We start from the raw sequence: 16,196 nt of genomic DNA on the forward strand, positions 1-16,196 counted from the left end.
GATATATATACACTAATATGTATAAAATAGATAACTAATAAGAATCTGCTGTATACAAAGTAAATAAAATAAAATTCAAAAATTCAAAAAAAAAGAACTCTGCTAAGTGCCTGGAGTAGACGGAGCCCCATTGCCTTCATGTTAGAATTTAAATTCCGTGGTGTGAAGCATTAAGCCCTTTTGTGGTGTGGCCTACACCTGCACACCTTGCCTCATGCCTCCTGAAACCCCCATGTCCATCTTGCTGGAGCAATACCACCTCCTTGCAGGTCACCAGACATATCTCTACATCCATGAGCTCCTTTGCTCAAGAAACTTCTCCTTATTCACTTGTTTATGTTTTTATATGTCTTTAAAGAATAATTTTTCTTTTGGAAGCTTTTTCCAAAATATTTTTTTTCAGCTTCCTGTAATACTCTCATCATGGCATATCAGTTTTTACTGGTGTGTTAGTTTCCCAGGGCTGCTGTTACAAAGTACCAGAAACTGGATGGCTTGAAAAAAGAGAAATTCATTACTCCCAGTTCTCGAGGCTAGTAGTCCAAAAGGAAGGTGTCAGCCAGGTCATGCTCTCTCTGAAGACTCTAGAGGGAGGATCCTTCCTTATCTCCTCCAGCTTCTGGAAAGCCCTGATGTTCTTCAGCTTGTGGCAACATAACTCCAGTCTCTACCTCTGTTTTTACATGGTGATCTCTCTCTTCTCTTCTTCTTATAAGGACACCAGTCGTTTTGGATTAAGGGCCCTCCCTACTCTGGTATGACCTCATCTTAACCAATTACATCTGCAAGAACACTATGTTCAAATAAGGTCATAATATGAGGTACTAGATGTTAGAATTTCAACATATTTTGGGGGGGCGGGGACACAATTAAACCCATAATAGCCAGCATAATAACAATTAAACATACTGGTCTTTGAAGAGAGAATGAGAGAACTTCAACTATATAGGTTTAAGCAAAAGAGGAGAATGTATTCGTTTACATACCTAGACACACTAAAGGGTAAATGTAGCTTCAGGCATAGCTGGATCCAGGAGCCCAAATGCCACCCTAAGGGCTTGATTTCTGTCAGTCTCTAAACTCTGATTTCTACTGTGCTTGGCTTCATTTTCAGGCATGGTTTTTCTATGTGGTAACTTCCAGAAATTACGGAATTACAGTACGTAGAAATCCTATTAGGGGCAAGTACAGCGGATAAGAACTTTTCTTCCTCTGGTTCTGCAATTCTAAGATTGAATACTACTGTAATACTTTGGGTCAGATGGCCACCCGAACCTACTGCAGTGCTAATCGGCTCAGCCTGGTCACATGCCCTCCCCTGGAGTTGGGAGTAGTAATGAGGTCAGCCATCTCTACAACTCATGGCCTGAGAATGGAGAAGAATCGTATTATGGAAAATCAGAAGAAGTAAGAGTTGTTGAAATGGAAAAGACAGAAAATATTTACTGCAGATAATTTTGTTTCCTCTTTCCTGGGAGATGCTAAGCAGGTTGATGTAAAACATGACATCATTCTTGTTAGAGTCTGTGCGAAGCACAGAATCACCAGACAGAGCACCTGACACACAGTAGGTGATCAATAAATGTTTCTCGAATCAAACGGGGATTTTTTTCTGGTATTTTTATGGCCCTCGTGGGCACCTCTTCCTTTTTTTTGATCTAAGTGTCAACATGCATGCTCTCCAACTACATCCCTCTTTTCTCACCAGTGAAAGTAGTAAGACATTCTAAGTATAAACCATTTTCTCGTCTCTTTTTGCAAAAGTATGATCCTACCATTGGTGGACCTACAGTTATTAGGTAAAGTTACACGGCTGTTACTATTGTGATTGCAATGTTTAAACGCCCACCTTCCTCTCAGGCCCCCACCGACGTCTTCAGAAGATATGTGATTTACAAGCAAGATTATGCTCAAAAATCCCAATCATTCATTTTCTGCCATTCTAATGTCACTCGATGAACAGATGTTGCTCAAAGAATATGTCAACAGCAACTGGGTTCACCAGCTTTCACCAACAGATCGTAAAAGAGTTTGTGATTTTAATCAAAGTTTGTCATCCACCCAGAACTTAAGAAATGAATTTCCATCAAAAGGAAATTTAAGCTTCTGAAAGTTACCTAGCCCTAAAGCCACAAGGGTGAACTCTGGGTCCAAAAGGAAAATAAAAATCAATCATGACAATTATTTTACTAAATTATTTTAAACTGCAGTGTATCAAGAAGGCTCAGGTAAATGTTGGCTGTCACACCGACAAGCAGTGCTGTCCCCATCCTTGACCTTTTTCTTGTTAAAACACATGTCAATATGCAAAATAGAAGTGTTCCGTATCAGAGCCAAATGCACTCGCCATTTCTAGAGGTTTCCCAAAACAATCAGCAGAAAATGGAATTCAAGGGACTATGCTGCTTTGTTAGAGACATGAACAAACAACCTTTAAAAATTGTCTTATTTGAGGGTTTGCTCCTTCATCATGCCAGCTCTTGTTTTGGTGGATTCAGACCTGAATTGCTTCAAAATAAGATGGAGATGAGTGGGATGCCCTGATAACAAAAAACATTTCACAAGACCTCAGTCATCCAGAGCTCACTTCTCTGCCAGCTTCCACATCTGGAATAAACCAAAAGCCAGCAAAAAGGATAAGAAAGGACCCTCAGAACAGACAAAATAGATGTTGCCAAGCCCAATCACTTGGCTAATGAGAGAATCTATGGGCTCCTATTTAACTAGTAGTAACTATCTAACAGTCTTGGTGTATCAGTCAAGGGCCCATCAGAAATCAGATGGTGATTCTCTCAAATTAGGGCAATTCACAGACAGCTTAGTAAAGGCACCATTTACAGAGGAGTGTGGCGCAGGGCAGTAGAGGGAGTGCCACAATCCCTCGGCCTGATGGGACAGGGGATGGGGGTGTTTCCAGAATCAGGAAGAAGGAAAAGCTATGTGGAAAAGGCTACCTTGATTACAGTGGCATCGAGGAAACAACCAGCCAAGACAAACCCAGAGGAAGGGAGCCTAGAAAATAAATATCCCGGCCTCACTCTCTTCCCTCTGATTTCTTGCCAACTTGCCCAATAGAAAGCTGGAGGGCTGGAGGGCAGGGGAGCAGGTTGCCCCTAAATATCGGAGGGGGAAGTGGATCTGCAGGGGTGAACAGATGTCTGGCACACTTGATGGATACATATGGATTTCTCAGCCCATGGCACGTGGGGAAACCAGAGATGACTGTTACTAGATATAGCACATGGCCATGCCCAGAGGAATATCTGATAACAGGAAAGAAGAAACAATTTTTACAGCAGACACCAAGATATTCCAATATGTGGATGGTTCATTCGAAGAGTACAAATTCTCTCCCCAAAGGAATTCAAATAAAACTCACACGGGGGCTTCCCTGGTGGCACAGTGGTTGAGAGCCCGCCTGCCGATGCAGGGGACACGGGTTCGTGCCCCGGTCCGGGAAGATCCCACATGCCACGGAGCGGCTGGGCCCATGAGCCATGGCCGCTGAGACTGCGCGTCCGGAGCCTGTGCTCCGCAACAGGAGAGGCCACAATGGTGAGAGGCCCGCGTACCGCAAAAAAAAAAAAAAAAAAAAAAAAAGCCTCATATGGAATGGGACTGTTTAGGTAGGGACCCAGTTCTCCAAGGTGTCAGAAGATATCATTGTAATATAGATACCTCAACAATTTAATAACAAGTAGCCCAGGAAAGTTTACAAAGAATTCCATAAGCTCATCTTAGACAGGTAGAGACATGTTTGGGAGATTTATTTATAAGGTTTCTCTCCAAAGTGTTTAAAATTCATTGGCTAGTTCATGAAACACACAATAATAATAACTGACATTTTACTGAGTTCTTACTATGCACCAGGAACTGTACATGCAAATACCACTTTATCCTCACCTTAGCCTCATGAGCTAGTGGGATTATTTCATTCTCATTTTGCACAAGACAGTTAAGTAATTTGTCCAAGTTTCCACAGCCAGTAAGATCTGGTGCCTGGCTTAAAAGCAGGCACTCTGGCTCCAGAGTCTGCATTCCTAACCAGACACACAGCCCCTCTAGTCTATGTGTACAGCACCTGCCATGTGTAAAGCAGAATGCAAAGATGATTTTTAAAAATCAAAAGAAAGAACCACTATCGTGGCACTTCAGTTAATCTAAGTATAGAAAAGGCACACGTGGTTTATTAGTTTTCTAGTGTTGTGTGACACATTACCATCAGTTTAACAGCTTACAATGAACCCATTAATCAGCTCCTGGTCTATAGGCCAGAAGTCCAGGCAGGGCATGGCTGGGTTTTCTGCTCAGGATCATACAAGGCTGAAACCCAGGGACTGGCTGAGCAGCATTCATATCTTGCACTAGAGACGGAGCCATTTCCTACCTTATTCAGATTGCTGGAACTGAAGTCCTTGTTTTCTATGGCTGTTGACAGGGGCCACCCACACTCCTTGCCATGCAGCCTCTTCCATCTTCACAGCCAGCAATGGACACTCTCCCTCATGTCGAATCCCTTTCACTCTTTAAACCTCTTTCTTCAGGAACAGCCCAATTTCTCCTTCAAGGGCTCACCTGATTAGGTCAGGCCCACCCAGGACAATCTCCCTATCTTAAGGTCAACTGATTACACATCTTAATTTACATTGGCAAAACCTTTTTTTCCATAGGAGTGATATTTCATCATATTCACAGGTTCCTCTCACACTCAAGGGGAGGGGATTATCCAAGGCAAAGGTCACAGAGGATCATACCAGAATTCTGCCTACAACCTCTGGTATTAACATAGGATGAATACAGAGCTAATAATATATACATAGAAACCATTAACCTTGCAACGCTGGCCTAAGACTATACAGGGTCCTCCCTGCACTCAGCCACTGATATTCAAGTTGCTAGATTTCTCTGAACCTCAGAGGACTTCCTTTCACTGCTGTTGTAAAAGCCATAGTATAAGCCTCAAGCGGCTGTGAGGGGTAAAGATTAACTCCATGTGACTACCTACCACAGTACCTGGCAAGGAGGAGGCGCTGAGGAGCTCTTAGTTACTGGAATTAACATTAGCATTGCCGTTAATATCTTTATTGCTATTCATATTTGAATTATTTAACCAGAACTGAGATAAGCCCAGACTAAGTTCATAGCACAGCTGAGAAAATCTCTGTGGCTTGTGTGTTTTAACATGGATTCTGGGAGCAATAACCCTGGTCACTGATGCATCAACTCAGGAATAAAAGCAAGTGGCCCCTGGCAAGAAAGGAATGAGAATATCTCACATTCCAGGTCCATTTACAAGAGATGTATCACTCTTTATAGATTCCTCAGACAACAAGCGCACAAAGGTTTCCAGAGAGGAAAGCCTGAGATATTCTAATATATGGACAAAAATATTTGTACTATTCTTCAAAGCAAATAGTCTCCGCCCAAAGCAGACAAGCAACTGAAAACATAAAAATGTCCCCCTCTATTTACTTAAACTATCACAAGCTTCTCATTTACATTTGCCTTTATTTCAACAACATTGTACGTCAAGCTACTTCCTACAAGATGTAACTTATTTCAGTTCCGTTTGCTTATCAGTCAAGGGTAAGCACTAAAGGAGATGAGGTGGGGCTGTTTCATTTGGGGGGGACTATGTCCTTTCTGGAAGCATCACCCTCTTTAACTGGTAAGGACAAGGAAGCATTTTCTGATTTTGTCTAGAGCAGTGGCCTCCAAAGTAAAAAATAGGAAAAATAGGCAACATTAGACCTTCTATTTATACTTATTTTCATGCTAAAAATAAGAAAGAAATTAAGCTTTGCTGTATTTTGCAGAGCACAGGCTCCAGACGCGCAGGCTCAGCGGCCATGGCTCACGGGCCCAGCCGCTCCGCGGCATGTGGGATCCTCCCAGACCGGGGCACGAACCCGTGTCCCCTGCATTGGCAGGCGGACTCTCAACCACTGCGCCACTAGGGAATTCCAAGCTTTGCTGTATTTTAATAAGCAGCTTGACATTCGTCTCACTTGATATGAGTCAGTTGCATAAGGTGTTGCAGGAATGCTGAAAAAAGATGGGAATCCTACAACCCAGCAGAATTCTTTTTTTTTAATTTTTTAATTTTACTTTAGTTATTTTTTATAGAGCAGGTTCTTATTAGTTATCCATTTTATACACATCAGTGTATACACGTCAATCCCAATCGCCCAATTCATCCCACCCACCGCCACTTTCCCCCCTTGGTGTCCATGTTTGTGCTCTACATCTGTGTCTCTATTTCCAGTAGAATTCTTATTCCTTCTAGCCTACAGCTTCTTGAGGTTTTTCCAATTCACACATGCCCAGTAATATGGATTCACAGATTACACTACCTGCTCTTAACTACAGCAGCTCTTACGAAAAGGACAAGTGGCTTAAAAATTCCTGCAAAGAAATCTGAGTTGATGGAAATACCAACAATGCAAAGTATCTACATTCAACAAGAAAATAGCAGAACTCCTCGCACTCCTACTATGAGCTTTTTGTCAGTTACACTGTGATGTTAAAAAAAAAAAAGTGATGATCAACTCAGATCTGCCAAGAATTCAAACCCCAAAGCCCATAGAGTTATTAAGAAGATTATTTTAAGTATAGATTTACATTTATATCCATGGCCCAATATTTTTTGTACTAGAATATAGTCTCCAGAAGGACAGGGACATTATTTTTTAAAACACTACTTCCTCATATTCTTAGCCTGACACATGGTAGGTGTCCCACAAATATCTACTAATAAGTCACTGAATCTGTAATGGCGAATGGGGCAGGTTATATTCTCCAAGGATATATCCAACAATATCTCCCTCCCCACATGTGGCTTACAATGTGATCTTGTTATTTGCTCATTAAGAGGCATAGTCTAATTCCCCACTTCTTAAATCTGGGCAGGCTTATAACTGCTTTGACTGACAGTTTATGGAGGAGGGAATGCTGTGTGACTCCTGAGGCTAAATCAGGAAAATCCATACAGCCTCTCCATCTGGTCTTCTTGGGATGCTTGTTCTAAGGGAAGCAAGCTGACAGGTTAGAAGTTCAGCTACACTGAGACCACCATGGTGGAGAGGCCACATGAATGTGTCCTGGTCAACAGCCCCAGCTGAGTCCCACGGCTGCCAGTCATGTGAATGGGACCCCTTGGAAGTCCAGCCCATCAAATCTACACATGACTGCAGCCTTGGCCAACACTGGACTGCACGAATGAGGGACCCCAAAAGAGTACCATCCAGCTGAACCCTTTCTTAATTCCTGACCCAGAAAATGTGAGCAAAATAAAATTGTTGGTTTAAACCACTAAATTTGGGGATAATTAGATACATAGCCCAAAGTAACTGGAACAATGGCCCTCATCCCAAGTACATGTTAGGTCTTGGTATGTTTTAGAATAATAACATGAAGCCATCACAAGTCATGAAACATGTAAAATTTAGCATGCAGTTCACACTTAATACTAATTTTGTTTAGTGAGAGCAAAGAGATTTCTTTTATATTAATAAAATAATTAAATTACAAGTTATTTATTTTTGTTTAATCTTATTCATTTAAACTTCTAGCTTACTTTTTATTTATGCTTTACAGTGGACATATCAGTATTTTAGTGCAAATACGTGATTTGTAAATAAATATATTTTATTTATTTATTTACAAATAAATAATGCATGGGGGTGCATGCTCAAACTATTTTAAAATCAGGGTACATGATTAAATTGCTAGCCACTGAGAAATTAACAAAATAAATCAAACCTCATCCAACTTTCTGCATAAAATTTCGGAGGGTTCCTGGACTTCTGTCACCCATGCCTGAAATCCCATCTTGAGTACTTTAAGCAACCCAATGCTTGAGTCAACACTTAAAGACATCCACACCTTAGTCTGAAATACTGTCATAAGCCAATCCAGTTCCTTCTGGAACACAAGGGAAACTTATCTGAAGATGTTTTATTTGGGAATCTTTCAACAGCAAGTGTCAAAAACCTAACTTGATTGGATTTAAGCAAAAAGGAGCCTTTATTGTCTTATATACCATTAAAGTTAAAATGATAATCTACCCTCAGGCAGAGCTAGATCCAGCAATTCCAAAATTTCATCAGGACTCTCTCTTTATTTCTCATCTCTGCTTCTCTTCATGTGGCTTTTTTCTCTGGCTAACTCTCCCTTCACAGTAACAAAGCACCAGACTTCATCCTATGGACTTTGTGGTCCTAGTGAAAAGACAGTTTCTTGTTCCCAACTGAACCCATTAAAGTGCCTGGCACCATTATAATTGGCCATACTTGGGTCAGTTGTCACACCTGGAGCACAGGAAAGAGTCATATCTCTCCAAACCTCATGGACTGGGAGGAGGAAGGCATGATTTCCCAAAAGGAAATTCAGGTGCTATTACCAGAAGGAGGAATGGACTTGGGGCAAGCAAACAACAGATGTCTATTTCAAGGGATACACAGAGGGAGTGATTCAGGCCACTGAGCCCCCAACACTCTCAGGAGCCATCCTGAAGCACAAAGTCTGCCATGTGAGTATAGGAACGAATGAAAAATCAAGGAGTCCCAGAAAGCCAGAAGGTCACACAAGGACAATGGGAACAACTGACTTGCTGATTCAGAAGGACTGGTGATTCTTGTCCCTTTTAGGGTTTGAGAGCCCTAGGGTTAGAACTCGGTTAACAAGGATGCTCCTGCTACATCTCCCTACAAGCCTACACACTTGAGAACATTAAAGGTAGCGCTGATGAACATCTGGAGTCAAATCACAGAGGTCTCCTTCCTGCCCCACCACCTGGTAGCTGTGTGGCCGTGTGGACGCTCTTTAACGTCTCTGTACTTCATCTCCTCATCAGGAAGACAGAGCTGATTACAGCACCAACTGCGTAAACTTCCAGCTAGCATTATGTGAGATGGTATTTTCTCCTAGAGCTGCACAATGCACCAGTTAAGAGGGCGGGGAGTGGAATCCACTGCTTGAGAGGAGTCTCTGCTCTCCTGCTCATGGCCAAGTAAATGTGGGTGATTTATTTAGCTGCTCTGAAGCTGTTTCCTCACCAGGAAGAAGTAAAATTGATAACAGTACTTGCCTCCTATGGTTTTTACAGGACTGACATCCCAGGTGTTCTACACTGTTCCTGGCAGATAGTAAGCACTCAACACAAGGCAGCTGCTGGTCTTATGGAAGTTCTTCTCTCACTCAGTTGTAAGTCCCATAAGGACAGCACTTTTGCCTATTTTACTTGCTGCTATAGGCCTTAGAATAGGGCCTAGCACATAATAGATGTTCAATAAATACGTGTTAAATGACCAGTTAAATACTTGTCATCAATTGGAAGTATACTGCCTCAGTCCTCAGCCTTCTCATCTACAGCTTCCCATGTTTCCCAAATTTTCTGATGGGGATTCTTTATTCAATGAAGAGTAATCAAATACATATTTTATTTCAGATACCAACCTACACTCTGGGAATAGAACCGTAAACAAGGCATGCATAACACCTTCCCTTAGGAGTTTATATTACACAGAGAGAGGGAGGGGGACTATACTTCAGGTGGTTGGTGGGGTGTATGAAAGAAATAGAGTCCAGTGATGACAGGGAGTTGGGGGGGTTCATAGTTGAGATCGGTGGTCTGGGGAGGATCCTGAGAAGGTGGCTTTTGATCTGATTCCCAAAAGATGGGAATAAGCCAGCCATGGAAAGAGCTGATAGAAGAGAACTCAAGGTAGTAATCATGAGGTGGATTATGGATTGAATTACATCCCCTAAAAAACATATGCCGAAGTCCTAATTCCCTGTACCTGTGACTAATGACCCCGTTTGGAAACAGGATCTTTGAAGATAATATCAAGCTCAACTGAGGTCGTACTTGATTAGGATGAGCCCTAATCCAATTGTGTCCTTATAAGAAGAAAAGAGACACAGAGAGACCACCATGTGACAACAGAGGCAGAGAGTCAAGTGATGGGTCTACAAACCAAGGAACACCAAAGATTGCCGACACACCAGAAGCTCGGAGAAATGCATGGAAAAGATTCTCCCCTAGAACCTTAAAGTGACCATGATCCTGCCAACACCTTGGTCTCACACTCCTAGCCTCCAGGACTGTGAGAGAATAGATTTCTGTTGTTTTTAGCCACCCAGTTTGTGGCACTTGGTCACGACAGCCCTAGAAAATGAATACGGCGGGAATAAGCTTCTTGTTCAGTAGACAAAAAGGAAGAACAGGGATGCAGAACTACAAAGGAGAGAGTAAGAAAGAACAGAGTTAGAAGGGGGCACTTAGGCAGGACCTTGTCAAAGCAGGACAACCAGCTAGCCTGAAGATAATTATCCCTGTTAAGAGCTTGAAGTGGCTTTTAATACCTTAGCAAGCAGCATCTTTTAAATGCTGAAAGGAGGGAGCATCGACTGCGTTAAGGGAGCCCAGAAACATCCTGAGGAACCAGGAGTTGCTCAGAAAGCACGTCAGATGCTAAATCTGTCCCTGTGCCTTCTGATCTTTCCATCCCAAACCATCATCTGCCAATTGTTCTCCCATAACAAATTCTCTGTACTGTTCCAGAAGTGATGCATAGATTTTCTATGAATGTGAACATATACATACATGTAAACATACGTATTTTGCACACTGTCCTAAATCAATGGATCATACTTAAGAAACAGGTACCAGTTCCTGCTACCTATGGTCAACCTAGATTTGGGGGTTTTTTCCCCTCTTTCTCTCGCGAAGCATGGAAATACTGCATTTTGTATGTTTTTCCCCACTGTGATCATTCTGATTTTGTGACTGTGTATTAGTTACCCTGGCAACATGGTAGACTTGCATCTGATTGGTCAGGTTGGCAGGTTCACTGCCAGAGCCATGGGCCCAATTTTGAGTGGTAGATACGTGCATGTTAACCAGAGCTACACAGACAAGCTTGGCCAAGAAAACCTGATCCAGCAGAACTTCTGCATCCCTTCTTCTGGCCAAAAGGACCTTTCCTCCACCTGCTGTGAATGTCCATTGCACTGCTTTTGGGAAGATGCAAGAACTCGTCTGTATCTTTGAAATATCTGTTAGAAAATGTGTTCAGTATTGGTATGTTCAGCCTGTAGAGCAGAACACATTTATTTGTAATGAGAAATTAATTCTTGAGGAAGCTAAGGGAGAATGGTCCAACTGCTGGACCATGAGATTAGAACCTGTTACACAGCCTTAATTCTGACTTGCTGTGCAATCTGGAATGAGTCACAAACTCAGCCAAATGCTTCATTTTCTGTAAATAAATTTCATTCATAAAGAAAGAGCCTTCTCTTAAGAATGAGGTCCTAAGAGCGTAGTATGCTAAAGTTTTAAACTGGGACAAAATTCTAGCCCAGTTTATGCCAACAATATTGAATCACTCATTTATTCAATTTACCAGGTGCACTGTTTACTTATTAGAGTCTGGCTCTATTTGTTCACCAATTACCTAGGGAAAAAACAAACTTCTACCTAGAGCTGAAAATTTTTATTAGCCAATGAATAAAGAATCGCAGCACAGAGTAAAGTACAGACTGATTCCTAACAAAGTAATAACTATATTTTTCTTATTTGCACAAATTTCTATGTAGCCATACCTGGCTCACTTTTCACAACATTTGTGTTTTCAAAAGCATATCACTGACACCTAGATCTACCACCCTCTCTACATCAGAACATATTATGTTTAACTGTAGTATATAACCACCACAGTCTTAATATAGACATAAAAGTCACTGGCAAGCAGTCATTTTTCACCTGGGTTAAGTGTTACAGTATGTTCAGCTCCAGTAATGCTAACATTTAAGCTGTCCAATTTCAAAGAAAAAAAAAATCTGAAGGGAAAAGAGACAAGAACCACATTCCAAACAGTCTTCCAAAAAAGATGACTGCATAGTAATAATCAATTCCTCTGCTAAAGTTACTGGGGGGAAATGTGCCTTCTGAAACTCCTATTTTTCCCCCATTGAGAATAAATGCCTTGTTAATTGTGCCTAGAGCAAGGAGAGAATCAGAGTATGATCAAGGAACCAACCAACTTTTTCAGGATTTAACCAATAAACCAATTGATATTAGCTCTCAAATATCATGATATCTACGATATCACCTTGCGTGCTTGGGTTCTGTTAGCGAGTCTTGTTTGCAAGGCTATCACTAGTTCACACCGAACAGATATTGTTAATAAATTCCCTAATATTCCTACACAAAGCACAATTACACAGCCTGAGATCTGTGTGAGGGGCATTAATTTGAGTGTAATTATTTAAAATATATCACAGTTTTTAAAACCCTCTTTTGGTATGTTTTCACTGTAGATGTAACATACTGGGAACCCTAAAATGGAAGTGGCCTGGGCCTCTTGATCCCTGAGAGGCCTACTTGCTCCAGTATTTGTGCACAAGGAAAGCTCTTCAGGGAATGATCCTCTCTTGGGAGGGAGATGGGGGTCTTTGGTAAAAAGAGGTTTCCCTGCTGAGCCCCAGCTTTGGGCCTCTCCGCCCTGCTGGTCCTGCACTCAGAAGCCACCCTCCCTGACCTCTCCCTTCCAACAACTCTGGGCCACAGACAAGTGCCCAGAACATCAACTTCAGATTTTGGGGGAAGATACAGCAGAGCAAGAAAATGAAAACCACAATGTAAGTCTGTGGGGATAGCATTCATTGAAAGGAAACAAATAATAAGGGCAGGGCTGGGAAGGGGGGATGGTTAGAAACAACAACAAAACCTCATTTGGAGCCAACAGAGATAATCTGAGGGAAAGCAAAGAATGGAGCCCAAATGAAAGATTCCGCGCAAATCTAGGGAGAGGTCGTGGTGGCTGTGCGAGGAGACAAAAGAACGCGGGCGTTAATAAAACAGACGGGACAATGAAAGCGCATCACAAAGCCTTGCAGTTCCACATACAAGCCAAGGTACACACACACACCAATAAAAGCAGGGAAGCGGGGAACAAAGGATGTCATAGCAACCTCAGCGAGCCCCGCCATGTACCCACTGCAGTGCTCGTGGTCATCCATCAAGGAGCCTCCCATTTCCAAACCTGGAGTTCACATGGCGGGGGGGGGCGCCCCAGTCAGAGGGGTCCAGGCCCCTGCAGTGCACTCTTGTCTCCCTTTCTTCCTTCCTTCCCCCATAAAATCCAAGCTAGGTCTGTGCCAAGCCTCCCCCTCCCCTCTCCCAACAGCTGCTTTTCTGAAATACAGGGAAACATAATCCGGACGCAGCATCCTGACACACTCATGTCCCCAGTTATGTTTCCCCAGTTGTTTCAGATCTGGGTAAAGCAGCCTTCCCCTGTGCTCTCAAAAACTCCCCTGTTCCTTTGAAAACAAAGACAAGATAATAACAGAAGAAGGGGAGAAAAAGCACATAAATGCATTTTGCTTGATCTTGTGAAATCAAGCATCCCACTGTTCGAACTCATTTGGGATTGTGGATTTCCAGTGGGATGTAAATCTCATTTACCTGTGCCTAATTCAAAAGAGAAATGCTCATTTCCTTCCACCTCTATCTTCTACTTAAATTACAGGTCTCTTCTTTATTAATAGACCATCGTTTCTTTCTACTTTCTTCTGGTTTGAGTGGGGGAAATACTGTGACACCGGAAAAAAAGAAAAGATGAGTGTTTCACCAGCAAGACTTGGAAGGCTGTGGAAAATAAAAGAGAACTTTTACAAGAACCTAATGGAGATATTGACATGTGTGTCTGGAAGTCTAAACTTAGCAAAGTGTAAGGCAAGAACAGGCTTTCTCACTTTATTTCCGTATCTGGAAAGTTTCAGCGGCTGGTACCATATGAATATTTATTATCGCATTGTGAATCAGAACCTGTGATTATTACTCAACTATCTTTTTACCTTACAAGCTTCAACTAAGAAGAATAAAAACACATCTGCTTTTGCTCTTCCCATATTTTATTCAATGTTTTAACAGCTTTGCTGTAAATATCTCATCCATTACGATTCAGTTGTGACTATATCGGCTTCACGTCTCCTGTTTTATTACTGTCATTGCAGTGAAACAACACACTGTTAATTCTGTTAACTAACAAGTTCATTGTTCAAGCTAGTCAGCGATCTACTGTTTGTTGGGTCCTCATGTTAAAAGAGAACTGGTTATAAATCAAAGAAAGGCTTGAGTGAGGCGTGTTCCCTTTGTCCAGATGAGTGGGTCTTTATTTGAGATTGTCGTTTAATATGCTGTCATGAAAGAGATGAGTAAATCTGGAGATAGGGCCAAATCCAATCATATTAGATGAAGAGGTTGCACAACCCTCAAAGAATTCGGCTCTGGAATATGCAAGCACCCTTACAGCTTCAGATTCGCTTCCTGAAACCTGCACCTCCTTTATAGCTCCCATCCATTGTAGACCTTGTAAACCTGTTTTCTTCTAGATTCTTTCCAGCAGAAACACGTTCGTATTTCTTTTCCCCTAGGTGTGATTTAGTCTGTCCGAAAGTGGGGTCTGCCAGATAAGAAGGTGGGCTCTATAGTGCAGCACACCTGGTTTGCTTTCCAGCTCTGGCATCTCCCAGATGAATGGACTGGGATGATTTACCTACCAGCCATGAACCTCATCTGTAAAATGGGAGCAGCCACCATAACTCCTCATCAGGTCGTTGTGATAATAAAAGGAGCAAATCTTTGTAAAATTCTGTACCAGTCAGGATTCAGTGCAGGAAACAGAAATCACTATAGATAGTTCAAGCATAAACTGAGTTAATTTGGGTAATAGGTATATACCAATTATCTATTATTATGATAATCTTGAAACACACACATGCACATGCAAACACATCGGCTTAAAACAAGAGCATTTATTTAAATAACAGGTCAGGGGACTCCCCTGGTGGTGCAGTGGTTAAGAATCCACCTACCAATGCAGGGGACACGGGTTCGAGCCCTGGTCCAGGAAGATCCCACATGCCGTGGAGCAACTAAGCCTGTGCGCCACAACTACTGAGCCTGCGCTCTAGAGCCCGTGAGCCACAACTACTGAAGCCCGCACTCCTAGAGCCCGTGCTCCGCAACAAGAGAAGCCACTGCAATGAGAAGCCCACGCACCGCAACAAAGAGTAGCCCCTGCTCGCCACAACTAGAGAAAGCCCGCGTGCAGCAACAAAGACCCAACTCAGCCAAAAATAAATAAATAAGTGAATGTTTATTAAAAAAAAATAAAAAATAACAGGTCAGCAGATCAGAGATTTGGGCTTGGCTGGGCAGGGCTGGGCAGTTCTTCATGCTATGTTCACTCAATACCTTGCTGTTGGCTGGTACATCTGGGCCAAATGTGTGATTCTCAAGCAGGATAACCTGGGCATCTTCCTGGCAGAGGCAGGGGAGACAACAGGATACTTCTTGGGTAATATACGCTCGTATCCCATTGATCAAAGCAAGTTTCATGTTCAGCCCACAGACAGGGTTGGGGTAGACAGAATGCCCCACCCAGAGTGGCTGGATCCTAGCCACTCTGGTTCTTTAGAACCTGAGGAGGTTCCCAGGATGCAGGACTTTCAGTAGTAAAATTGGGGCAGTCCTGGACAAACTGGGATGCTTGGAACTCTGCTGGCACCTTATAGGGTAAGAAAATGGATGCATGGAGGGTCTTACGAAAGGGACTAATAACAGTCTTATAAAAGGACTTAGAAGTTGCCTATCAAATCGTTGGAAAGACTGGAAGAGAGACCACTAGTTTGAAGGTCCTGGTACTGTTTTTGCTGCTATTACCACTTCTGCTGTTATCCCCACCTAAGTGGCAACCAGACACTGGAGCCTGGCACCTGGCTGTCGCACTGTGAGTGCTTGCTTGTTAACTGTCATGGGCACAGGAGGTATCTCTGCCCCACTCCCACCTTCCAGATCTCCCACAGGACAAGTGATGAACAGAGCCTAACTCTAAGCCAGAACTCTGACCACAGGGGAATCTGGGAATTATGCTACCGAGCTTCCCAACCACCCAGAAAAGGGGGAAGAAATGGAGTGTGAGAGGCTGGCTCCAAGCCTCTACCACAAAGGCTTCCACGAACATGTGGCTCATGGGGAGTGTTGTCGGTTGCGACAGTGGTGTCAGATTCATTCAGATGGATTCATTGACGTGGCCTACTACTAATACCCAGGCTGGTAACCCTCTCTCTAGTTTAGCTAAATTTATAGGCAAACAGGTTACCTCCTAAGGTATCTGACTCCTAGA

The sequence above is a fragment of the Mesoplodon mirus genome (assembly GCF_964341445.2).
Source record: "Mesoplodon mirus genome assembly, chromosome: 15".
NCBI lineage: Eukaryota > Metazoa > Chordata > Mammalia > Artiodactyla > Ziphiidae > Mesoplodon > Mesoplodon mirus.